At 45.3% G+C, this 27421-nt stretch overlaps 1 protein-coding gene across 2 annotated transcripts in view; it reads left to right on the top strand.

Moving 5' to 3' along the window:
• The window catches only part of BRINP1 (BMP/retinoic acid inducible neural specific 1), a 161444-nt gene that overhangs the window by 52132 nt on the left and 81891 nt on the right, over window positions 1-27421 (top strand). The window lies entirely within an intron of this gene.

Raw genomic sequence — 27421 nt, 5'->3', positions numbered from 1 at the left:
CCAATAACCTACCCAAACACATGCACACATTTGGACATAAGAGAGGACACTCCGTGAACCACCTTTTCTTGAGCAGATCTGACCTGGTTCTTGGCCTCTTGGAATCCTACTCATACAAAAAGAACTTACCCCAAATTCTTTTCTGCTTCAAACCATCTCAGGGTCTCCTCATTCCACTTGATCACCCTCTTTGGTATTTCTATACTTTTCTACACTTACACCTCTTGAGTTTTAAGCCATTTGCAATTAGAGTGCATATTTCTTTCTTACCTAACTGGAAATTCTTTGAGGGCAGAATATATATATATATATATATATATATATATATATATATATATATATGTAAAATTTCATTTCTAGATGCCCGGAGTCAATTTTGTTCTGCCTTGTATCATATGCACATAATACATGTTATGGACTTAAATGAATTAGAGAATACAAAAAGTCTCTAGAGGTGTGATTTTTGTCTTAAAGTTCAAGGAAGAAGAACAAATCCCTAATATTTCTGGGCCAGTTAGGATAAGATAGCCAGGAAGAATAGCAAAGACTGTAATCTTGGCCTGCAGCTGGGAAGGCATGGCTTCAGGTCTTATATCTTCTATATACTTGATATGAAAATAGGCATGTCTCTTTTGCACATTTTGTGACATTATGGGCTGAAAATGGGTTATTCATGAAATCTCTACCAGCTGCCAATACCTCTGCTTTTATGCTGAGTATTCAAATCCTAGTTTGAAAGTTGGCCTATTAATGACCGAGGTCTTATTCATACAAGGTTCCATTCATACAAGTTCACAGATGAACTTTCCGTGAGCCTTGAGGAGCTGTAGAGAATCTGAGTTATTGAGGGAAGGTACTGTGGGCATGATGAAAAGCAGGATCACTAAGGAAAATGAAGAATGCATGTGCATGAAAAGAAAAAGAGCACACGGATGAGAAACGTGGTGCAACTTCTTTCAAAAGAGAAGCATATCAGAACCTCAAAAAAATAAGTCCTGATTCAAAAATATATAGTTATCAAATGTAAATGATTCCTTAGGAGAATTACTTCTAAATCACCCAAGAACAATAGTTATCTACTTAATTTCAAATTTGGATTCTTAAAATAGTTTCTGACACAATACAACTATTGCTTTCAGTGGATGTGCATAAACTAAATACGGGTGTTCATTGATTACTCAACCAAACGCTTCAATATCGGAAATCCCTGGTATTAGGAAAGACGTTGGCTTGTAATGTTGGAAGAGAAGAAGTAGTAAAGCCCCAGTTATTTGTGATTTGTCAGATAATATTAACACCTTGGTTTTATCTGTGGCTTTCTCTTCCATGTGAGCCTCTTGACGGCAGTTTAACTGGGGCTCAGATTTCCATTTTAAAGATCAGGACGTGATTGACTTGAATAAAATTATGTAGCTGAGAAAAGTTGGAGCCTGAACTGGAAACAAAATCTGAGGATAGGTTCATCCATATGAATAAATATGCTAGAACTGAAGACATCCATTCATTATTTACAAATGTTTCTTAGCAACTATGGTGTGCCTGACCCTGTTCTAGACCCTAGGGACAAGTTGGTCATGATTGACAGGTGATGGTCCCTATGGAGGCTCACAAGGGAGCTATCAGGCTTCGGAGATGATGAATCTGTGTTTGTGATTGCTGTTGAAATAACCTAGACTTAAACCTGTATCCTCAGTAGAACCACAGCTACCAAATGTTCAATAGTAGCAACCTTTTACTGGGAGGTCAATCAATTCTCACACCATCTTCTGTGAGATGAGCAGTGTCTTGGCATTTTACACATAGGAAATTCAGGACTTGGGGAAGCAGAATGCATTTCTCTAGCCCAGTGATTTTCAACCTTTTCCATCCCATGGCACACGTAAACTAATTACTAAAATTGTGCGGCACACCAGAAAATGTATTTTTTTGCTGATCTGACAAGAAAAAGGGTATGTTTTTGACTCATTCACATTAGACAGCTGTTGTGCTAGATGCTGTCATTTTTTTATTTGACAATCGAAGGGAAAAGTGGTCAGTGCCTCTGACTAAATAGTCAGGTATTGCATGTTTTACAAATTCTTGCGGCACACCAGGGTGCCGTGGCACACCTGTTGAAAACTGCTGCTGTAGCCCATCTCTCTGGTGACAGGTGGAACTGGGGACTAATCTTCTGTGACCCACTCCACTGCAGGGCTCCTCCAGCATGGTGTCCAAATGTGGAGTGTTTCAGAGTTCTGAGAGGGCTCTTCCAAACATTTTTCTCTCACAATCACTTTGTCAACATTTCGGCGGTAGTTTTAGAGATGCTGAGAAGTGAACGGCTGCTAATGAGGTTGGGGGTCAGGCCCTCTGGATACTAATTCCGCTCTGCAGACACTGATCTAGTGACATCAGGCAAGTTCCTTCCTCTCCCGGATCCCCCTGTTCTGACCCATTAAAGGATAGGTGTGATGTAGGTCAGTGGTTTTCCACCAATGCTCTTTGAAATCCTGAGGGTCAGTAAAGAAGTCATAGGAGCCTGGCTGGCGTGGTTCAGTGGTTGAGCATCAACTTATGAACCAGGAGGTTTGACTCCTGGTCAGGGCACATGCCTGTGGTTGTGGCTTGGACCCGGTATGAGGCATGCGGGTGGTTGCCAATCAGTGATTCTCTCTCATCATTGATGTTAGATCTCTCTTCCTCTCTGAAATCAATAAAAACATCTATTTTTAAAAAGTCATAGGAGCCAGTGTAGTGTGAGGAGACAGGCAAAGGGCAGGGGGCACTCAGGCAGGATCCCTGGCCTTCCCCAGCGCCTCTGGGAGAGGTTTGCTCCTTATGCTTCTGTGTTCAGGCTGTACGCATGCTTTCCTTCGGATCCCGCCGCTAAAACAAAGCGTGCAATCCCCCAACATGCCGATTTCTAAGCCCCTTTCTAGCTCTAAAATTAAGTATAAGGTTTCGCCAAGGACACATGGTTAATTAAATGATGGAGTTCACCCCAGAAGTCGGGCCCCTGGTCATCTAGTTATTTCTTCCTTCCTTTATTTAATCCTCAAATAATTACTAAGCACCAACTATAGGCCCAGTGCTGTTTTGGGGCAGATACAATGATGAGTGAAACAAACATGGTCCCTGCTCTCAGAGGAGAAACTATATTAATTAAACACAAACACACACACACACACACACACACACACACGCGCGCGCGCGCGCGCAGTGCTACAAAGAAGAAAGAGAGAGCAGGGTAGGCATAACTGGGGCAACAGTAACACCACCCACATCGATCGGGAACCTGTTATGTGCAGAGGTTTGGTGGGGCTTCTGTCATGATCCGCACATGGACATGCAGACAGGGACCCAGAGACCCAGGTGCCTCTGCAGACCGGGTTCAGACCAGAGCAAAAGCCACCTAGCGCATGCTCATCGGGTGGTTGTCCATCGCCACTTCCTCCCCATTGCATGCCGCTTTGTTGAAACACTAAAGCATGGCCCCCGGGGATTTCCTCTGCTTCCCGTGTGCTAACATGCATGTAGCACATTAGAAACTTGACATCCGCATCAGGAAAGACAGGCTTTCCTACCAGAATGTGCCCTACTGTCACATGCTACCACACAAGCCCCATGGAGATGCTCTAGATCTCAGGCTCTGGCCAGTTTCCCCCACCCTGAATCCAGGCTAGAGCCCTGAGTCATCTAGAAGCTTCCGAAAGACACTGAAGTCTCCTCTCCTCATTTACGTGGGTTAAGGCCATCTCCCTCCTCACCTCTATGCACACAGAGGCCGATTTCAGCTCAGAGAGGCCTGGTGGGGAGACAGCGCCGCTGGCAGTGCTGAGAACCTGGCAGAGTAAATCCCAGCTTCAGAAGCCCTCTCTCATGTCGCTTCACAAGCTGAGCAGTAATGTGTGCACAAGCAGTGATTTGGGTGCACGAGGCACACGCTCTGTCACTCACAAGCCTGAGCTGGCACACGGAGGCTGGGCACGTTTTCTGCTGGCTTCTGCCAGGGGGCAGTGGCAGTAACACTGATCTTGGGCTCAGGGAACCCGCCACTGGCCCAGGTCACTCACCTCCCTGATGTCTGATTTCAGCCAAGTAATGGAACTTTTTTGTGCCTCTGTTTCCTCATCTGTACAATGGGATTGTTAGTTAAGGGGGTTTCCAGGTCCATGTCTGAACTTCTATGATTCTGTGAAATATTGCCATTTGAAAACAGAACATGGGATAGCAGAGAAGACCCTGGACTTGGAGTCTGGAGACCTAGGTTTTGTTTAGTTTGGAGCTGCTTTCTGGCTTTGTCAACCTGGGCAAATTCATTCATTCATTCACCATTCAGTCCTTCATACATCCATGGCTTTAGAACCTAACACAAATCATACGTCGTAAGCTGTGCTATGATTGAAGGTAAAGAGCTGAGCAATAGAAAACACTAAAGCACACACACAGGCACACACACACACAAACCCACAGTGGAGGGTAGAGGCAAAAACAATGCCATAAGCAACTCCTCTGAGACTCTGTTTTCTCATCTGTAAGATGAAGACACTGTTAAATGTGTGGTTGCGGTGAGAAACACCTTAGCGACCAAGCATAGTGAGCTTGGAATTTTGCAGGAGCTGCATAAATACAAGTTCTTCCCTCCGTGTGGGAGAACTGATTGCATTCATTGCTCAAAGTTATTTCTTTCCTACTCATGTGAATGTAAAAGTCAGTCTGGTCCAAAGGTGTTTCCTGCGTTCCCACTGCCTTGTTGATTATTGGTTTATTGGCTTGATTATTTACCCTGACTTTGAGATCATTAGTTGCTGTAAATTTAGCAATTATTTCAGAGGTAGGATTACTGGGGGTATTGTGGTACCCTCTGGAGGCTTTGGTTCTGGAGAGCCAGGACAGAGGAGAGAGATTGATAATGGCAGCCACTGTGCCATAGAGGTGGTTTCGTATCGAGTGGTTTTCCATGTGGGTTGCAGAGCAAGGTTTGTGGCTTAGGGTACACCTTTCTTTGAGCCTTAAATAAGTACCTAAAACTTGAGTATAAATTAACTCTTGGAAAACTAAATCTGATCGCCTCACTTTCTTGCACGTATTTCAGAGTTGCATGAGTCTCCGATTTAGTCTGCTCTCCCAATGGTTCCTTCATGTGTTTCACAAAAAAATATCTTAGTAGGTTATATGGTGAAGCTACTAAATGAATAGGGCTGGGGCTGGGTGGATGGTTCTATGGCGATAAGTGAGATGTGGTCCTTGTCCAGAGATCATTCAAGTACGCAGGCTAGATGCTGTGCACAGAGGAGATGCTGATCACAAGGTAGACAGGTCTCTGCCTTCAGGGGGATAACAGACAGGTGGTGATGAGAGAGAAGTCCGTCCCAGCACCCCTCAGGCTGCTTGTGGTTGAACTTGAAACCACCAACCTGTGGATTCCAGATAGAATCTAGGTATCACATGGTGCACAAGTTGTATTTCTATTCGTGTGGCTAAAACTAGCCTAAATTAGCACTTCTTAAAGCACGTCACATGGAACTCTAATGTGATTTTAAAAGATGTTTTCTGGGGAAAAATGATCCTGTAGTCAAATAAATAATAACAGTAATGAGAATGATAAGTTGGTTGCTAAATGGAAAGCCTACCAAGTGCTTAGCATGGACACAGTATATAAAAATTATTCCAACTGATGGATCCTCATGATAATCCTGTGCCTTAGGTATTGTTGTCATCCCCATTTACATAACTTGTCCAAGGAAAGGGCTAATTCACAGGCAAGCAGATTCCAGAGTCTGCATGGTTAACTATGCTCTGTTGCCTTTCAGGTGACATAAACCTATTTGTTTGAGAAATGGATCATTCCTAGAATATCTGTAATAATAAAAGTGTGATATGCAAATCGACCGAATGGCCGAACAGCAGAACAATCATCCAGACAACCTTCTGGACGAAGCCAGGGCTGCAAGGGCCAAACCCCTTGAAGGAATTTCGTGCATTGGGCCTCTAGTTTAATAATTTTTGACTAAACCTCTTTGACTGAACAACGTTTTTTCTGGGAATGATTGGAGTTTGGAGAGCAGGTTTGAGGAGTCACTGGCACTCCCTGGCATTGGCAGCTCAAATGCAGCCTCTTTGGATGCCAGCCCATGTCAAAGTGCTCTTAAAGGGCCATCTCTGCAGCTTGGGAAGCTGGCACCTGGCCTAGGAGGCCACCCTCCCTGTTGAGCTTTTCTTTTGAGCACTTTGGACTCAGTCTACCTCCTGGTTTATAATGAAAGGAATGGAATCGGTAGCTTCAGTTTTCCTCTCGCCGTAATCGCCTTATCTTTTCTTCCTCCTCCTTTGCATTTCCTAAGTTTTTGCATTCCTATTTCTAAGTTAGGCATTCCACCCTGTGGTGTAGGAACTTCAGCAGAGACCACAATTGAGGAGTAAGGAAAGCAAAGAAGTGGCGACACATTAGAATCACCTGCCAAGCTTTGAGACAATACCAATGCCGGGTCCTTTGTCATGTGTTCGGATTTCATGGGTCTAGGACAGACAGGAGAACCTCTGACCTAAGGAAATGCTTTTCAATTAGGGGTAATTTCTCTGCCTGGGAGGTGAGGGGGTATTTGGAAATGTCCACGGGCAGTTTGGGTTGTGGCGGCTAGGGGGCAGAGGCCAGGGACCAGGGAGACGGCTAGCCACCCTGCAGTGCGCGCCAGCCCTCTGCAGCAAACACTCTGGCTCGCGGTGGCAGTCGTGTAGAGTTGAGAAACCTTTCTCCAGAGCAAGTGTTTTGGGACAAAGAGGAAAACAGGGTGTTGGGAAGGATATTAGAATAAATGGTCTTTGATTCTGGTCATGAGTTTGAGTTGGAATGGTTGAAATATAGGCACCAGCGTATGGCCGGGTTCCCAGAGCGTCTGGCTGCAGGACCAAAGGGGAAGGGTTTCCCATGTTTCCAGACATGGCCTCAGTCGGCGTGGCCCAGGCATTGAGGAAGGAGAGTCGAGTTTTGCTTCCTGCTGCAGAGAGGGAGCATTTAAGGGAAAGTGGTTTTCCACCCCAGATCGCCATTCCTCCCAGAGATCTGGGAGGCCTGGTGGGTTCCCCTCTGACTGCAAATTCCATAGGAAGTAAGAAGTTCAGACTTTGTAGGATGTCTCAGATACGCATTGCCTGAGTCATGCCAAAAAACAGCTGGGGCCAGGCCGCTGGGGCTCCGTGGCTGAATGTTGACCCACTAACCAAGAGGCCACTGGTTCGGTTCCTGGTGAGAGCATGTGCCTGGGCTGCGGTTGTCCAGCTTCAGTCAGGAGCAGCGTCTGAAAATAGACCAGCTTGCACGCCGCCCTCACATGATTGACTGCCGACACTAATTGTGGCCATCATTGTGACCTGGGAAATTAGCAGGAGAATGGAGACAAACCTTTGGGGCTTAGGACACTATGTTGCAAATCTTGCTTACAGAAGAAAGAGAGGGACTGGATCCAGGATCTGAGTACCTATTACACTCTCATTCACTTGAAAAATGTTTGCTGAGCTGCAGACTCCTACTACCCAGACTCTGCCCTGTTTCCGGGGTGGGAGGGGGGAGGTAGAAAGAGGAAAACCTTGACCCCCGCCCTCCAGGGACTCTGGGTATCTTGAGAAAAACTGCCTGAAAGACATCTCAGCACAGTGCCTCCTGCTGAGCTGCCTGGTCGGGCAGTGCCCTGGATGCTGTGTTTGGGTGGGGGAAGGGAATTTCCTCCAGCAGTGGCATCTGCAGGTGGGGACGGCTGGGAGGAAAGGCAAATCTAGGAAGGCATCCTGGAGGAGAGAGGGTTGAACCCATGCTTCAGGGAGGATTGCATTTCCTAGGAAGGCAGCAGGGAGAAAGGCCGTCCTGGCAGGTGGGGCAGCACCTGCAAAGGCCAGGAGGCGGAGAATTTGGGATGGCAAATTGATTTTAACCCACCTCCAAACTCCTGTTCATTGTCAGGGTATTACCATGTAGCTATTTAGAACAGCGTTTTTGTTTGTTTTGCTTTTCCATTTCTTGACCCTAACTCATGCAACAACAAAAATGCATTTTACATTGGCACTCAATATACCTAGAGATATGTGAAATGAAAATTCATGAAAAAAATCTTAACTTTACCACCGGTGATGAATCTCGATATTTCATATTCTATTCCATTCTAACCTAATCTATTCCTTTCTGATTCATTTATTTTAAAAAATGCAGGTGTGTACTAACCAAATAGACTTCAGCCTCCGCTAATGGGGTGGGCCTTACCATTTGAAAAACACTGAATCTATGTTGCGGTCACATTTCTCTTTTTTTTAAAAAAAAATATTTTTTTATTGATTTCAGAGAAGAAGGGAAAGATAGAAACATCAAAGATGAGAGAGAATCATTGATTGGCAGCCTCCTACACTCCCCACCCCCACCCCCAATCGGAGATCTAGCCTGCAACCCGGACATGTGCCCTGACCAGGAATTAAACCATGACCTCCTGATTCATAAGTCAACACTCAACCACTGAGTCATGCCAGCCAGGCTGTGGTCACATTTTGGCTCAGAGGAAAACTGTCCCATGTTCGGCTAGCAGAGTGTGCCATGTGTCCAGGCTAAGCAGGTTAGAACCTGAGCCTTGTCTGACATGGGCAATAGGAAATCAACCAAGGGTCTGAGACGTGAGACCAGCATGGTCTGACACGTATTTAGAGACACCACTCTGGCTGCAGCCTGAGGAATGCATGGGTGGGCGCCGCGGGGTTAGAAGCCCGTGGCAGTAATTTAAGGGAGAGGAAGGGAGTGCTGCGACAGCAAAGATGGAGTTCATTAACTCCCAGGTACCACTCAGGGCCACCAACAGAGCTGCTGGGTCTGCCTGTCAGGCAGCTCGCTTGCTTCCTCGGCCGCATCCAGGCTTACCTGCCCCAGTTCCATCCTGGGCACCCCGTGGCTGGATGCCTTATTTTATGCAGCGTTCTACCTCGGCTGGATACTTTTGTATCTCTCATGAAAGGCGCCGGAATGCCCAAGCTTCTGCCTCTAGGCAATTTCTTTCTCTCTCAAGGCCTTCTTTCTGGGCATAAGAATTACTGGGTCTCATTAGCTGTGGATTCCCAGACTGGCTTGGAGGAAGGCCTTGTATTCCACTCTTTACCTACCCCTGACTTGTCCCTGCAAACCTTGATGGAAAGCTACAGCCGCAAGTTAGCAGCTACGTTTGTGTGAACCCTGAAACAATCGCTGTAGCTTAGTATTGAAGAGCAGTCAGTTCTTTAGACTCAGGCCGACCTTGGTTTGAGTCCCGGCTCTGCCACTTCCCACTTAAATGCCAGTGGTCGGCAAACTCATTAGTCAGCAGAGCCAAATATCAACTGTGCAACGATTGAAATTTCTTTTGAGAGCCACATTTTTTTAAACTTAAACTTCTTCTAACGCCACTTCTTCAAAATAGACTCGCCCAGGCCGTGGTATTTTGTGGAAGAGCCACCCTCAAGGGGCCAAAGAGCCGCGTGTGGCTCGCGAGCCGCAGTTTGCCGACCACTGACTTACGCGATCCTAGGCATGCTGCCTAAACTTTTTGAGCCTCAGTTTCTTCATGTGCAAAATGGGGAGACATTCCAAGATTGCTGTGAAGATCTAAGCAGACAGCCTGTGAAGGCGTTCAGCACGGAGAAAGGGCTGGAGGGCCGCTGTCTGCAGCACCAGCCCCTGGACCTGCAGCGACAAGACTGCAAATGCTTGGGAGACTCCAGCAGGCGGCAGCTTGTGAGCTCTGTAGCTGAGGAGCTCTGGGGAGCCAGCGTTGCTCCATTCTTAGACTATTGTTGGGAGGAAGATGGGGAAAGGGGAGCGGAGAAAGGAAGGTTTCTGATGCCCTGGGGCACGTGGAGCAGGAATCCAGAGGCCTCCACCCTGGCAAGGTGTCCTTAAGCTGGCAGCTTGGGTTGACTCATGTAAACAGCACACGTCCATGACTTGCAAGCGTCTAATTTATTAATCAGCCCAGGTGAGGGGAGCAGTCTGCGACATCTCATCTCCAGTTCCCGCTGCCTGGAGCCCGCCAGGGTGTCTTTGATGTCTAACGCTCAGGAGACACTGTCCCTCAGGGACGGCTCTTCACCAGGCACCTTCACAGCAATCAACCGCATTGCAGGATGGGGTGTGTGGGCGGTGGGGGTAACGCTGCTTCGGCTCAAATCACAGGCGTGTTGTTCAGAGCAGGCAGCAAGGTGCAGCCTTCATCCTGAGCCCTTGCGGCAGCCTCTCTGTGACTGTGGCATGACACCCGGGGTATATGGCATTGATGGGGGAGTGTGGTTTGTGTGAGGAGGAAGGGGGTGGATGCAAAGGATAGGGGTGTCTGGGCACTGCTAAATGGGTGGGGATTGTCTGGGCATGAATTCGGCAAGTATGTGTTGAGTCCCTACCATGTGCAGGGATTACATTAGTCTCTGATGACTCTGTGTGCCCTTGAGGCGGACCATAAGGAGCCGGGGAGGGGAGGCCATGAGCAGGGGGTTGCTGCCCGGCATGAGGAGTGCTGGTCATGGCACAGAGAAGGGCACTGGAGTGGGCCCTGCAAGATTAAGCATGGCCTTCAACAAGAAGAGGAGCCGAAACCGGTTTGGCTTCGTGGATAGAGCATTGGTCTGTGGACTGAAAGGTCCCAGGTTCGATTCTGGTCAAGGGCATGTACATTGGTTGCGGGCACATCCCCGGTAGGGGGTGTGTAGGAGGCAGCTGGTTGTTTCTCTCTCATCGATGTTTCTAGCTCTCTATCCCTCTCCCTTCCTCTCTGTAAAAAATCAATAAAATATATTTTAAAAAAAAAAGAAGAAGAGGATTTGTTGTTGTTGTTTTTTAAAATATATTTTTATTGATTTCAGAGAGGAAGGGAGAGGAAGAAAGAGAGAGAGATAGAAACATCAGTGATGACAGAGAATCATTGATTGGCTCACTTCCGCATGCCCCCTACTGGGGTTCGAGCCCCCAACCCAGGCTTGTGCCTTTCACCAGAAACAAACCCTGGACCCTCCAGTCCTCAGGCCGATGTTCTATCCACTGAGCCAAACTGGCTAGGGCTGTTTGATTTGTTTTAAAGTTGAGATCTGAATAGTAGGAGTTAAGGAAGGAAGGTATAGGGGTGTGTGTGTGTTCTCAGGTAGTGTTTCAGAAAGGGACAGACATGAGTGATAGGCAGAGAAAATGTTTGCTGCTGGCCAGAGAAGTCGGGGAGTTAGGCCGGGATGGAGCCCAATGTCTGTTGTATAAAAGACTGAGCTTTATCCTCAGGTGGTGGCTCCCACACTTGCTCATTTCAGGATGCCCTCTTAATGTCTCAGTGATTTTGTTATGGGTCCCCTAGGCCAGGGAAATACTAATAATTCTGCTTATTAAGTAGTTAGGTCCAAACGACATAATGAAGTGTTTATGTCCCAGTAAGTGTAATGGCTATTTGACAAGTAATACATGCAAATCTAGAGAAAAACAATGTTTTTATTTTATCCACAAATAACCACAGTTACTACTTCTCGAATCTTGCAGTTGGATACTGCCACCCTCATTTCCTGTCCCTCATTAATTTTTCTGAGGGACTTGGTAATGGTACCAACTACCTAACACCCAGCTTCAGAAAAATACGCCATCATGGAAAGATTCCAGTGAGTTTTAATATTGAAACTGTGAAAGACCTCAAGTGAATAGGTTTTGGGATGCCCAATAAATGTCAAGTATCCCTCATTTCCCTTGAGCATTACAATGGTCCGCTGTGCCCTGTCCTGGGCTATGGCGTCAGCACACAATGTGGGAACCAGGGCCCAAGGACAATAGGGAGCTCGCTGGAGACGTTTGCCCAGAGACGAGCATATGCAGGTTGTCCTCTTAGAAAGATCACTCCTGCCATACAGGAGAGAAATGGACTCATGGGAGAAACTTGGGCGAGCGTGCAAAGCGTGTGGCAGGAAAATAGAAGGCTATGGCAGTGACCCAGGCGAGGGGGTGGGCGGAGTGTCTTAGACTAAAGCAGCATCCATGGGGATTTGAGATTTTTTTTTTAATTTTTATTTTGAGCCCTGGCCGGTGTGGCTCAGTTGGTTGGGCATTGTCCCATGCACCGAAGGGTTGCCCATTTGATTCCAGGTCTGGGCACATGCCTGGGTTGTGGACTCTTATCCCCAGTAGGGGGCGTGTAGGAGGCAGCTGATAGATGTTTCACTCTCACGTTGATGTTTCTCTCTCTCTCTCTAAAAATAAAAGATATTTTTAAATGTTTTATTTTGAAATAGTTGTAGATTGGCAAGAGGTTACAAACATAGTACAGAGAGGTCCTATTTACCCTTCACCCAGTTTACCCCAAGGGTTACATGTCACATAACTGTAGCACAGTATCAACACCAGAAGATTGACATTGGTACAATGTGTGTGCATGGTTCTATGGCATTTATCACACATAGATTCATGTAATCACCACCCCAGTAAAGATACAGACAGTTCATCACCACAGAGGTCTCCTTTCTGCTGTCTCTCTATGGTCACACTTCTCCATTCTCCTCTACCATCCCCAACCCTGACAGCCACTAATTTGTCCCCATGTCTATGATGTCATTATTTCAAAATTGTTACCTAAAAGAAATTGTAGCTGGAGATACTTTAAGGAGAAGGGAGACTCAGTATTTGAGCATGAAGGTGGAAGATTCAGAAAGTGAGGGACTTGCCAAGATTGCACCTTAAGTGACAAATCGTTGCATCTAGGTTACATAGCAAGAAGAGGGGGACGTTTTTTTAACTTGGTCAACCAGGTGGGTGGTGGTATGTTCCATCAAGCTAGAGAGCCCCAGAAGGATTTGGAGGATTGTGAATGTTTGAAGATGAGTCAGCTTTGGAAATGTTGAATTTAAAATACCTGGAACATCCAAATAAAGACTTGGTAGGCAGTTGTTTTATAAATGGTTCTGACCCTCAGAAGAGAGAGCTTGGATTAAAAATTATGGTATTGAGAGCCATCGGGTTGGCAGTGGTACTTGCAGATCTATCTCCCTTGGGGATGTGCTCACTCATGGAGGAGCCTATTTAGCATGCGCAGAGACAGGCTCTGACGGGTTGAGGAATGGCCAGCGGTAAAGAAGGAAAATCAGGGACATTGGGTGCCCTGGAAGCTCAAATAAATGAATGTTTAAGAAGGAAGGTGTAGGTAATCAGAGCCATGGTTTCTGATATATCACATAAGATGAGAACTGAACGTAATCTTTTATACTTAAATCTTGACCTTGGCAAGAGCTGTTGAAATGGAACGTTGGGGGCAGAAGTCAGATTGCAGTGGGTTGAAGAGTATGTGAGATGCAAGAGAGTAGACATTTTTTTTTTTTTTTTTTAGAAAAGAAGCATAGCTATGAAAGGGAGCAGAGACTTGAAATAAAGGTTTCTTTTTGTTGCTTTTCTTCGGTTTCTAAGAGGGAAGAGACCATTAAGAGAGGAAGAGATGCCGAGGGGCAGAGTAGGGTTATTATTGAAGAAGCACTTTCTCAAGAGGCAGGGAGGGAAAGTTACCGCAGATGGCGGTAAAAGGAGGGACACCTTTCCAACGAAACAAGAAGAAAGGGGGGAAAGAGGTGTGGGTGCAGATAAGCCTATTGATTTTTCTTGGGGTTTGAAGGGACTTCCGATGCTTCTGTTCTCTTTGTGAAGTGGGTTGTGAAGCCAATCACAGAGGAAGGGGTACTGGGAGTGCAAATAAGGTTGGTAGTGTGTGGAGAAACTTTGAAATAGTTAGTCTGCAGAATCATAGAGGGGATGTAAGAGGGTCACCAGGAAGCAGTTAGGACTTTGATAATGTTGGTGGCCACCACTTTTTAACAGCTGTAGGAGATTGTTCTCTATAAGAACTGAAACTTTGAGAAAAGAGAATGGGTGGTGGATGTGGGTTCAAACCGGGTGGTGGTTTGTCAAGGAGACGGAAGGACAATTGGGTAAAGGAGCTAAAAGTATTAGCCAAAAGTAAATGTAGAGATGGATCATTGGATCGAAGAGAAAGGGAATTGTCATGGGCCTAGAGGTCTTGAAGAGGTAGGGAGCAGGTGTTGTGATAGACAACAGAGACTGGAATGTTTTAATACAAGATGTCAGAATTAGAGGGGCTTTGGTGATGACACATTCTAGGCATAACCACGGAAAGAAGGAGGAGGTTGGAAGAGGGTGGGGGTGAATATCAATCATTGAGATGGAGTATGTCAAGGGACTGAGGGACTGAAGATATTGGACATTTAGGCACTTGGGGTTAAGGCACAGTGTGAAAATTAAGTGCTGAACCATTCAATTAACACGAGAGAATACCTTGAAAGTTGGTTATTGAACACAAGGAAGAAGTGAAGGAAGAGGATGGGGTGGAGGTGATCTCAATGTGCAGCAGAAGATTTGCATTCATGTTTTGTTGTCTTTCTAAATAGATCTTTGAATAATGATCCATCCCCATTGAGCCTCTGTTCTCTTCGCCTTAAATAGAAACTTACCATGTTTACCTCCCTGTAGAGTCGTGAGGCAGGGAACGTGGAAGGAAATGTGCTTGGTGAGCCCCGCACCTTAGCGTCAATATGGGCCCTGTTGTTCTTGCTTACAGGCACCCCGCACTCACTTTAGATTCCTTCGGCTGCTCAGACAGAAGCAGTCATTTGGTGTCTAATGATTGCACTTGAATGGCCTGATTTCAGAATATCACTTTAGGGTAACAAAATGAACGGCAGCTGTAATATTGGAGAGGGCCGTTAGATGTGCAGAGTGAATGTGCGAGGACAGTTGACCCAGACAGAATGACCGACGAAAGAATAACTTGTGCTTCAACATAATGAGCTCAGTATTCTTTTGGTTTACAAAAAAAGCCCTGGGCACCCGGGCCCCGATGCTTGTCAGCAAAAGAGAAATGTAGAGCGTGTTGCATTTCCTGTGGACGACAGCATCCTCACTCTCTAACAGTTTCAGCCCAACCTCCTTTTAAACATAATAGCAACTATTATTAATAGTTATTAATTGTTATTGGTATTAATAACTATTATTAGGCTGGTCAAGCACAGGGGCTACTAGAGAGCAGGGGTTTTCAAAGGCAGAGAATTAGGGAAGCAGAACCATGTACCCCTCCCACTCTTGACATTGCAAGTTGAGCAGAAATGAACAGGATAATGGGGGAATTCCAAAACAGAATCCCCTTGGAATACATTCCAGAACCAAGAATAACATTGAAAAATAAAACACAGGATACGTAGAATGCAACTCATAAGCTAGTTTTATATGCTACTAAATAAATAGCTGAATAACCTAAACAGCCTAATTAAGTCATTTGACCCTCACAACACTCCTATGTGACAGATCCTACCTTTAATCCGTTTTACAGATTAGGAAATGCAAGCTCACAGAAGTATTTTGCTCAGGGTCACACAGCTGGAGGGTCACATGACTGTGATTCAAAGCCGGGCGACATGCTTGTAACCACTGGCTCTTATGAGTGCTGGGAGGGAAGGGAGATCAGGAGCCTGGATCCTACTCCATCCGGGACACTGAGTCACCTCGTGACCTGAGTTAATTCTTTTCTCTAATACCCCACAGGTCTCTTTTCTCCTTCTTTAGGTTCTCCTTTGTTCTTTCCTCTTTCCACTCTTTTTCTTCCTGCTCTTCTTCCTATTCAAATACACCTTCCATATGTAATGCTTTGACATTCACAGGCACTTTCCATATGAGGGAGGTAATATTGCCTGCCCTGTTGTAAAGATGAGGTAGCCAGGGCTTTGAGCAGCTGAATAATTTGTTCAGTGTGATTTACCTGGTAAGTGATAGAACAATGACTTGCATCCCATTGAGGCCTATGACACATACATATGAGCCCTTCTTACCACTGATTCTCAGTTTAGGTGCATCATTCATGCTGATTGCGACACTTTGTGAGGGAGAATGGAGGAGCGTTTTGCAAACATGCAGTGCATCACCTTATACATGCATAAGGATTCAGAGGTGATATTTGAAAGGAGGAGGAGTGAGGTATATGCAGTTCTTACCTGGTATGGTTCTGTGGGTCCCTTGGCTTCTCAAAGATTTCAGGAAATTAACTCACAGCGAGTATCATCACCTGAGTCTGAGAACAGAGTATTTTTTTCTAAGATTGCTTTCTTAAAATGAGCAGATTGAAGTGGTATCATTCAAAACAACCAACTCACCACAAGTTAGGGTCTCTTGATGATGGGGGACAGTAGACACGAAATGCATAGCTGTGCTTATTATGCCATTCTATTTCAGTCTACGCTATAATTCTTTTCTTTGCTTTTTTTTTTTAACTTATTCTTTTACCAAGTGGGCAGTACTTGGGAGATAAGGCCATGTGAAAGACATCTGAAGATGTCTCACCTTCCTCATCCACTTGTCAGTGGGTGCTGGATTTTCAGGAGTAACTTGGAAGCCTTGTTTACAAACAGAACTCTGAGGTGCAGTTCGTTTTTTTTCAATCTTTTTTCTCAAAGAGAACCAGAGACAGTAGCCCAACACTGGACCAATGTCTACTATGTGCAGGAAGCTGGTGAACTTACATCCCCGGAGCCTGCCCTAGGGTCAGAGAAGCTCCTCCCGGCCAGGTCCAGGAGAGAATTGGTAGTGGTCACTGGAAGGCAGTCTTCTGCATGAGAAGTTTGTTGTTTTTCTTTTAATTTTAATTAATTAATTAATTTTATCGATTTCAGAGAGGAAGGAAGAGGGACAGAGAGAGAAACATCAATGATGGGAGAGAATCATTGATCAGCTGCCTCCTGCACACCCCACACTGGGCAGGGAGCCCACAACCTGGGCATGTGCCCTGACCGGGAATCAAATTGTGACCTCCTGGTCCAAAGGTCGACGCTCAACCACTGAGCCACACCAGCCAGGCTACACTTTCTTGATTGTTGCCTGGAAATTTCATTGGGATTTTGTTGCATCTATTAATTTGGAGAGAAATGGCATCTTTTTAAAAAATATATATATTATTGATTTTTTACAGAGAGGAAGGGAGAGGGATAGAGCATTAGAAACATCGATGAGAGAGAAACATCGATCAGCTGCCTCCTGCACACCTCCTACTGGGGATGTGCCCACAACCAAGGTACATGCCCTTGACCAGAATCGAACCTGGGACCCTTCAGTCCACAGGCCAATGCTTTATCCACTGAGCCAAACCAGTTAGGGTGAGAACTGGCATCTTAACAGCAAGTCTTCTGATCCAGGAATGTTGTTTATTGCTTCATTTACTTAGATATTTAATTTTATTCAGTAATATTTACAGTTACTAGTGTGTAAGTCTTGTACATGCTTTATTAAGCATATTCATATTTTAATGGTACTGTAAATGAAATTCTAATTTTTATTTTTAATATTTTCATTTCTAGTATATAGAAATATAATTGAATGTGATATATTGTATTCTCCAACCTTACCATTTTTACTAAGTATTTTGGTACCTTTTTTTGTAGACTCCTTAGGATTTTCTACACCATCTGTGAAGAGTTTTGCTGCTTCCTTTATAATTTGTATGTCTTTTATTTCTTTGTCTTTCCTTATTGCACGGGTAACAACCTCTGGTAAAATAGTGAATAGATGTGTTGAAAGTGTAAATCCTTGCCTTGTTACTGATTTGGAAAGGAGAGCATCTATTCTTTCACTACTAAATATGATGCTAGCTGTAGGGCTTTTATTGATACGTTTGTTTCTATCCTGCTTGAGCTTTATCCGCATCATGTAGGTTAATGTTTTCAACCAAGTTTGGGGAGGTTTTAGCTATTATTTTATTAGATGTTTTTCTCCTCTGTTCTTTCTTTTCTCTTTGGTACTTGGATTGCATGTGTCTTGGACTACTTGTTTACAGACAGGACTCAGCTGCAGTTCATTTTCTTTAATCTTTTTTCTCTCATTTATTGGATGATATACTTTTTAACGATTTACCTTCAACTATACTCCTTTCCGCCATCTCAGTTATTCTGTTAAGTCTACGCTGTGAGCTTTTAAAAGTCTGTGCTTTTGATTATTGTGCTTTTCATCTATAGAATTTCCATTTTTACCTATAGTTTCCACTTATCTGTTGTGTTTCCCTGTTTATTCATTGTTTTCTTATTTCCTTTCATCTTTTAAACATATGTCTTATATTTATACATGTGTCTTATATTTATAGTTGCTGCTTTGAAGTCTTTGTCTGATAAGTCCAACATCAGGGTTTATTTGGAATTCATTTCTATTGTCTTCTTCCCCTCTCCCCCTTTCCGTGGATTACATTTCTTTTTTTCTTTCAAGCATAGTCATTTTTGGTGGAAAACCAGACATTTCAATAACATGATGCAGTACCTTTGGATCATGTTGTATTTTTCTGGATGTTTGTCATTGTTCTTGTATGTTGTTAACTTGTCTGAACTTATTGCTGCAAAATCTGTCTCAGCTATGGCGTGCAGGCACAATATTGCTGCATCGCTTTTATGACTTCCAGCTACCGCTTTATCAGCTTGGCCCCACGGAATTCTTCTCTGTACCTATGCAGTTTTGTGGTCAGCCCAACACTTGGGGAGAGGTTATAATTCAGTTTGGAGGAATTCTCTTTGGCTTTCTTGTTTCTAAGGATTCTCTCTGCATTTAACTTCCAGCTGTTCTGCCTACCTATGGTTTTGTCTTCTGAAACTTCAAGTCCATAAGGATTCAAACTTGGCCACTTAAAGTGTGCACATGTAGAGAATGGACTTGGTATTAAAAAGCAGCAAGTGTACAGATCTTTCCCTGTGCAGTAATGGGGAGATTTTTTTCTGTTCTCTGCCATCTCTCTGACCAGGTCCCCCAGGTCTCTTTCTCCGCTTGTGTCCTTTAGCCATCAGCAAATGATGAGGGCAGATTTGGGTTCTCTTAGCAATTGTTGTTGCCTAGACTCTCCCTTATCATTCCCCTGCTCTCCCTTTCCTGACCTCTGTTCTCTGTTGCAGATTTCCAACACTTTTGCCTTGGGGCTGGGGAGCACCCTCAGGCCAGAAAGCCATAGACTTGAAATTTTTACCTATCCAAGTTTCAGTTTTTTAAGAATAAACTTTAAGATGGCTTTTTGTCTGCTTTGGCGTACTTTCCATTATCTTTAAATAGTTGTTGTTGTGTTTATTTTAAAGCCTATCTTGTTTTTCTCATTCTAATCTGGAGGAGATTTTGCCTGATGACTGTCCACTGAGGCTTTTACTGCAAGTTCCTGATTTAGGAGTTTAAGGATCACTGTCTGTAAATCTACCAGCAGGGGAAACTATAGAGTGTAAAGCTGAGGCTGTCAGAATTCCCCAGTTGAGGCTGACAGAATTCCCCAGGCAGGAGATAGTAATGGCTTGGACTCGGTGATTTAGTGGAGTTTGCGAGTAAACCATCTAACTCAGAAGGTTGAAGATGAAAGGATTGCTGCATCAAACCATGTGGTCAGTCACAGGTGGAAAACAACAGTCTTCTGACTTGTGTTAGGTTATTGGCAAATGCATGGGTTCTTCAAGGTTTCTGAGCTGATGAGAACTTAGAACGAGTAACTGTTGGGACACTCAGCACTCTACAGACATTATCTGTGGTGACGGAGGCTCTGCATGAGATTATATCCTTAAGGAGTTTGTGCAGAAGATTAATGGAGATCTTAAACATGTCATATGAAGTGGGGCATCAAACACTGCTGTTTCTGATTTCCCCTTTCTGCCCTCTAATTCCTCAGCCCTAATAAATGCTGTCAGCATCTCTCAGCCCCATAGGTACAGTGGTCTCCTAGTTAGATACCTCCCTTACACAGAACAGCTAGACTTCACTGGTTTCCTAAAATGAAGCTCAAACCATCCTTTTTCTCTTCCCTATCATCTTCATTGGCTTCCAGTACTTACAAATATAAAACCCAAATGTTCTAGCCTCATCTTCCAGTTATTTCCTTACTGTTTTATTTCTTTACAGAGTCAAGGCCATCTCTGGTTACTTACTACTCCCTGGATTTCATTCTCACTGCTCTGCCTCTGTGCCTTTGGTCATCCTGTTCTTCTGCTCTTCCTCCTTCCTCTCCATCCTCTGCCTTTTTATTCTGTATTCAGACTTTAAGAATTGGTTTATATTACCACCCCTCCCTCCTTGGTGCATTCACTTCCTTATATTTGATTCAAATAGTTTACTGAGCACCTACTGTGTGCCAGGCATTGTGTCCTGTTCTAAGGCTATAAGAGTGACTAAGAAGCCCTTTCCCACCACTTACTGAAGATATCACCAAAAAATGGCTTTTCTCCTCTAAAGCCTATTACTCTCAGCCTTTGTTCTGCCTTTGATACATAACACATAGGTAGTCAGTGACTGTTGCTCAATTAAATGATTGCTGAAAGACACTATTTTGCTTTCTGTATTATATTTTTGCTATTCTTTCCCACATCCTCTCATCACACGGAGTCTATTGGTTGATGAGGTCAAGGCTCATGTTTTAGTTATCCTTTTTTTTCTTCTCCAAAACATTTAGCATTATATTTATATGCATCAGATCACAAAGTTATATCTCAGGTATGTAAAAGTTTTCCCAAAAAATGAAATAAAAAGAGTGCTGAGTGGTGACTGTCGCCTCATACATCTGGCATCCAGGAGTCACATACTGACAACATCATTCACAGTGGATTATTAATAGAAAGCTACTTAGAGGTTGAAGTCATTTCTTTTCCTTGAGTGAATCTCTTCAGGTGAGATGAGAAGAAAGAAGGATGGTGGGAAGAAGTCCTTGCATGCAAATAGACCAGACATTTAACAAACCACCCACGCATCTGTTCCACTTCTGCAATGTAATGTGTAGACCTTGGCCCAAAGACAGGATGTGTTTCTGCGTGGCTCACAGTGAGTTTTTAAAGGGAATGATAAAAAAATCCACATATCCTTTGATTGTGGTTTTTGATTGCTAAGTCTGGTAAGTCTTTGCCATTATTTGTGCCTCTTAACAATGGGCAGGAGCCCTGTTACAGCTGTTCCCTTCAGATGTGGATAGTGATCAGACTTTATTACTAAGAGAGTGTGGAAAGTATCCGTGCATTTGAGCACCACTTCCATGGCCCTGAAAGCCTGGAGATTTTGCTTCCCTAGGTTATTTATATTACCTTATTTATGGGTCTGTTTCTGTGATCTTCAGGGAACCAGTCCAGTGTAGCAGGCTCAGTGTTCTGATATATATATCACCAATCGAATCATCATAACTACTCTACCCCAGAGATAACATTTCTACTGATGAGGTGTTTACGGTTCAGAGAAGTTAATCAACTTATCACAGGTAACACAGAAAATAATGAGGGGAGCTAGGACTCAAACCTAGAGCTGTCTACTCCCAGAAGCGTATGTGGAATAAAAGTTAAAAATGCGAACCATCTCTGAGCAGGGATAATGAGGACATTTCATCTTGCAATGATATGTGAAGGATGTTATTCAAGAACTGTTCCTTGGAAGCAGGTTCCCCTTATGAATGAACACTCTCAAAGGGGAGAGCTTCAAGCACCAGGTGTGAATTATGGGAAGCTAAAGTGCTCTGTACCCTGTAAACAGAATTTCAAATAATCTAAGATTGGGTCCCCAGAGAAGAGAGATCAATCAGATGAGATCTGTTAGGTGGGTTTTTCCCTCTCCAGTCTCAAATTTCTCTCTGCCTTTGATTTCTTTAAGGTGAAATCAACCAGACAGTTTGGCTATTGGGGGGGGGGGGGGGGTTGGGGAGGGGGGGAAGATACAGCCAACCATGTTAGTGCAATTCAAGTGTTTGAAGAATTTTGAAGAATCCTTAGCCCTAGAAAAGAGTTTAACGTCTATCTAGTACTTATTTTCCATTGGATAAACTGGGATAAGAGTGGTTAGATGACTTGATCAAAATTCTTCATGTATGAATGACAGACACAGGCTAGTACGGCCTGCCCAGCGAGCTTCCCCTGTCCTCTTGGGTGGCCTCTTACGCACGCACGTTTGACTGTCTCTGATCTTTCAAAATACCAAAAAGCCCACTTTGGCATTTATAATCAGACCTTGTATTGTTAATTTATCTTGCCTACCCAGCTACATCAAAATTTCATCTATGCAAAGACTGTACACTTTATTTTTTTATATTCCCCGTATGTAGTAGGCTTGCATTCAGTGTGATGCTCTTTGTTAAAAATGATCCTGGTGGTGACACTCTTGATGCCCTCCTCTCTGCAGAGAATTATGTTGAATACAGTTGCTGATAATAGTAATGTTGGCGATGACAGAGATTAGAGATGGCAGTTTTGTTGGCGATAACCATAATGTCTGCAGCTGGTTCCAGGGCTGATGTTCACATTGATGATGGCAGAAGACGATGGCAGCGATGCTTTGGAAGGTGCTGCGAATTGGAGGAGGGTGATATGTATGACTCTGTTTCCAGGTGGCTCAGCTTTTTGCACAGGCATGTTTGTGGTTCTGTTGGAACCCACTTGGCTCTCCTTTCTAGTACAAGCAGGATCCCCACTTCTAAAAAAAAAAAAAAAAAAAAAAAGAGTTGGCACCATAGCACTGCTGAAAAATCAGAAGGGCCCTGCTGGGGCCTCTGGGAAGCTGTGTTTCTTACTGAATGATAGCAGATATCATGACTGAGGGATCAGAAATCCATGCAGGACAGACACAGAGAGCCTGATGGGTAGTCAGAGGGGGCACATGGAGAATGGATAGATGAAGAAGGGGGGGGGGGGGAGAGAGAGAGAGAGAGAGAGAGAGAGAGAGAGAGAGAGAGAGAGAGAAAGGAAAGAGGGAGGAGATATAAAGAGTCTGAGAGCCCAAAGGCCTAAATTTGAGAGAGAGAGAGAGAGAGAGAGAGAGAGAGAGAGAGAGAAAGGAAAGAGGGAGGAGGTATAAAGAGTCTGAGAGCCCAAAGGCCTGAATTTGAATTCTCTCTATGGTATTAATCCCAAAGGACAAAACCTTGCCAATCCCGTGAGTCATTAGATTAAGGTTTAGGAGGACGTCTCTGGAGTCAGAAATATCTAAATTGAAATTGTGCCTCTACCACTTCTTAGCCTTGTGGACCTTGGGCAGCTTGGGCACTACCCTATCCACAAAACGGGGACATTCCCATCGAACCTGCCTGCTGGCGCGGGGTTCAATGTAGATAAGTGCTTGAAGCCAAACTCTAGTGGCTGCTACACGCTGCACTTTCCGCATTGCCTTTTTCCCCCCCGCTGTGGTCCCTGTTCTATTTTGAGTGTGCAGGTCCATTCTGCTCCAGCCCCAGGAGAAGCAAGAGGCTCTCTCTCACTGGTTTGTTTTATGATTCTCTAGAACTCTTTCCTGCCTGCAAGGACTGATTAGTATGCGGAGGCGTGGCCTGCCCCCTTCAGTCTGCAGCAGGAACCAGGGCGGAGCCCAGTGAGGCCTTGGGAACTGTGTTTGCATTCCCAATGGCAGAAAAGCAAACCTGGACAAGCTAAGCCTTGCTTGTTTCAAACACTCTTGTCGTAAATTAGCGTAAAGATGCTCTTTTTTTCCCTCACCAGCCAGAGGGCGGGCCAGTTGCAGTTGGCAATTAATCTTGGCTGATCTATATTAAATATTTATCGCCTGAAATGAGCCCAGGATTGTCGTGTTATTTTTCATTATAGAACTTTGTCATTTCCAAAGAGATCTCCATGTGCCCGCTCCCTTGTACATATGAAACCCAAATTTCCTGTGGAGTGACACATCTTTCTTGGCGACAACCTTTTCTCTGTAATATACTAGCTACTAGTACATTGGAATTTACAGGGCGATAAACACATTTATTGAGAAGGAGTGAGTGAAGCCATCCAGTATTTGCTTTCCTAATAAAGCCCCCAGGGACAGGCTTGGGAACGTGGAAATTGGTGCCCTTATTCAGCAGCAGTGGGTGGGAGGCCAGGAATTGAGATCTGCTCTGGAAACAGCCCTGGGGAAAGGGTGAGGCAGTGTGTTGCTTGGGTAATAGTTATCGCCACTCCTTGCATTTGAATAGGGTCTTTTACAGTCATTTCCTTCACCACATTTTATTCTCACAACCAACCCAAGGAAAAGGCCTGATACCTCCATTGTAGATAGGAGGCTCTGAAGGTTAACTTGCTTTTGTCAAACGCGGAGATGGGGCCCAGCTAGGACTGGAAGAAAGTCCAAGACTCTGGCCGGTACCACACCGCCTCCCACAGGGAGAAGAGAAAAGTGCAGCTTCATGAGCTGTCCCTTTGGAATAAGCAATCTGATGGTCAAGTCACTGGTTAGTGTGCGACTCGCTCAAGGTGATGGTCAACCCAGGTCTCAGCCGAGCCTCTAGAAAGCACAGGCATTTCCAAGGGTGGCTAAAAGGAAAGCAAGAGTGGTGCAGAATGAGCGCGCCGAAGAATGGAGAACGGGAAGGAAGGAGAGAAACAGAAGAGATCTGGTGGCAGGCCTCTCCAACGTGAATGTGTGTTCCCAGCAGCTCCACCTCTTATTAAAAATGCGGAGTTGGAATCAGCGGTCCAGATGACAAGGATGCTGTTGGTCCCAGGACTCGCATTTAAGCAGCAAGGCCGCGAGAAACAGGAGGAAGCAGGACGGATGATCTCATCTGCTGTCACCCTTAGCCCGGAAGACCCACGACTAGGAAAGTGTTGAATTTCACACATCCCCCTTTTCTTTTACATCCTTAGGGCTAGGCTTGGGTTCTGTAAAATTAGCAGGTACTTTTGTGGTCTTTTGGTTCAGAGATCCTCAAACTTCATCCTGCATCACAACCTCCTGGGGGGCTTGCTTAAACACACGGGCTGGACCCCCGCTCACAGAGCTCCTGAGCCAGTCGGTCTGGGCAGGGCCAAGGGTTGTGCATTCCTAGCAAGTTCCCAGGTGCTGCTGCTGCTGCCCTCCACCCAGAGACCTTGATGACCCCTGTTTCCTTTTTACCCCCTCATGTTAGAGAACGTCAGAGGAGGCCCAGAGAGGGAGAATGACTTTGCTTACAGTTGTGGGACCAGTGAGGGGGCGGATTCAAGCCTCAAACTCTGTTAACTCCTGGGCCACTCCTCTTTCTACTTCCCTGTAGCTCCGCATCCTTGGTCAGGTCCTGGCATCAATTTCTGCCCCTCAACAGGTTTCGGAGGAATCTCAGGAGGGGTGGCCAGTGAGGAGGATGACCTTGAAGAGAAGAGAACCTGCCTTCTTCCGGGGCAGAGCCCAGCTGTGTCTGAGGCTCACAGGGAAACATGGGGCCTGAGAGGCAAACTGTCACCTCGCTCTCCCCCCCTTCCCCCCGCCCCGTGACCAGCTGTTACTCTCCCCTGGGTCTCGCTCAACGTGAAAAACGTTATTTCTGGGCCACATTAAATGAGGGGGTTTTGAAAAGAAAAGAACAACATCCTTGTTCCTGACGCCCCTTCCGGAATTCCTTTCTCTTCCCTCCACAGGTGATAGCTGCTGGCATGGCTCCATATTGCATTTTTCAAAGGCTTTTCTTTAGCAGGACTTATTCTTCACTGCTTCCGTTCTTTGGTTTCTCTGTTTTTCTTTTGTTCCCCATGTTTCTTCTTCTTCTTCATTACTTTTCCAAGTTCCTCCCTCTCTCCCTCCCTCTATGCGTTCTCTCCTTTATTCCTCTTTTTCCTGGGATCACTGGATGTCTGAGCCAAAAGAAACCCTCAGTCATCAAGTCCAACTTGCTTGCCTCCCAGGTGGAAAACCCAAGTGCAGAAAGCCCCGTGCTGCTGGGCCTTCCAGAAGGGGCGTGGCCAGGCTCTCCGCACTGCTCCCCTGCAGGGCAGGGCCTGACCCAGGTCTTGGCGCCTTCCCACCTTGCCTGTCAGCCATTTCCCATTCAGCACCCTACGAGTTTAGCACACTCCTCAACAGGACGTCTCTTCTACATGTAGTAATTCTCTGGCAAGGGACACGGGTGGGGTGAGATGGGGTGAAAGGCCTTGTCAGAACTCTTCAGACCTTTAGGATGTGGAGAAGCCAACGCTGTCAGCCTCTACTGAGAGAGAAGTGCCGATGTGTGTTTTGGAGAATTCAATGTCTCTCCCTGGTGGCTCGCTAAGTCCACTTCAGGAATCACCGTCCAGAAATGCGATGCGCGCAGAGATTCGTCCTCACGGTGTCTTTTCCTCAGCATTGTTTGTGCCAGCCAACAAAGGACAAAACATGGGAACAACTTTAATATCGCTCAGTAAGGAGTTTGCAAATAAATCAGGTCCGTCCTCATAATACCACAGAGCCAGTAAAAATAATGAAGACAATCCACGTGTACTGATCTGGAAAGAATCATGATAGATCGTCTTATGAAAAATAAGGCATGTGGTACATACACACATGACTTGATTTTTGCTAAAAGACAAAAAAAATATGTGTCTATAGGGATAGATGCTAGATTCTTATATGCTTAGGTGAAAGAAATAAGAGAATGACAGTGTATAATAAACCAGTACAATGATGAGTGGTTTAAAATATTTTTCCAAAAATCTGCCCTCCCCCAGGCTTCCTATTCCTTGACAATGCTGATTGATTCCCGCTGGCCCAGAGAAAATCCTATTTAGCCCTGGGACTCTCTGTCTCCCCCCTCCCTCCTGCTCTCTCTCACCGTCTTCCCATCTCTCCCTTCCTCCTCCCTCCCCCCCTTCTCAGGCACACTGCATAAGTGATTTCTGAAGGCTGACATCAATGCTAAAAGACCCACAGCGGAGGAGCACTGGTTTCCTGGTAGCTCTTCCGCACAGGCAGGCTGATGGATTGCAGATTGCAACCAGCTCCAACTTTCTGTCCCAAATGACAAATGAAGAGCTCTTCCAAACAGAATAAAAGATCCCATATGAGGAGAACTATCTCTGCCAGGCCAGGCATGAAAGGCAGTGAGCAATGAGAACCGTGTGTAATTCCCAACCTATCCGTAGCCCGTCTCATTTCTACACCCGAGGAACCCGTGTTAGCGGTGCTGGCTGGGCTCCTTGGCTTGGCTCTCAAGGTCCCTGCGCCATTTATCCCCAAACCACAATGATCTCCATCACCTCCCTTCCCTGCGCCCTCGTGCGGGTGGCTCTGTGTGTGTGCCCCTTTCCTAGACCACGCTCTGTGGCTTTACTCACGTGGCCTCCATCTGTTAAAATCCTAAGCAGTCTTAAGACCTGGCTGAATGTTCCTTCCTCTGTGAATTCCGCTTTCAGGATTAAACCAAACCCCACTCGCTCTATTGTTAGATCAGTTATTAATGTTGCACTCAATTGATGCCACTTCTTCATCCGAGATTTTTCTTGAGGATAATAATAACCACGTCATTGCCCTGGCCAGTTGGGCTCAGAGGTTAGAGCCTCGGCTTGCAGACTGAAGGGTCCTGGGTTTGATTGTGGTCAAGGACACATACCTGAGTTGCAGGCTTGATCCCTGGCCTCAGGGTGAGTGTGGAAGGCAACCAGTCGATGTGTCTCTCTCACATCAATGTTTCTCTTTGTCTCTCCTTCTTTGTCTCTCTCTCTCTCCCCC

The sequence above is a fragment of the Cnephaeus nilssonii genome (assembly GCF_951640355.1).
Source record: "Cnephaeus nilssonii genome assembly, chromosome: 14".
NCBI classification, from domain to species: domain Eukaryota; kingdom Metazoa; phylum Chordata; class Mammalia; order Chiroptera; family Vespertilionidae; genus Cnephaeus; species Cnephaeus nilssonii.
Note: the sequence above shows the minus strand (reverse complement) of the source record. Positions and strands in the feature narration are given on the sequence as shown.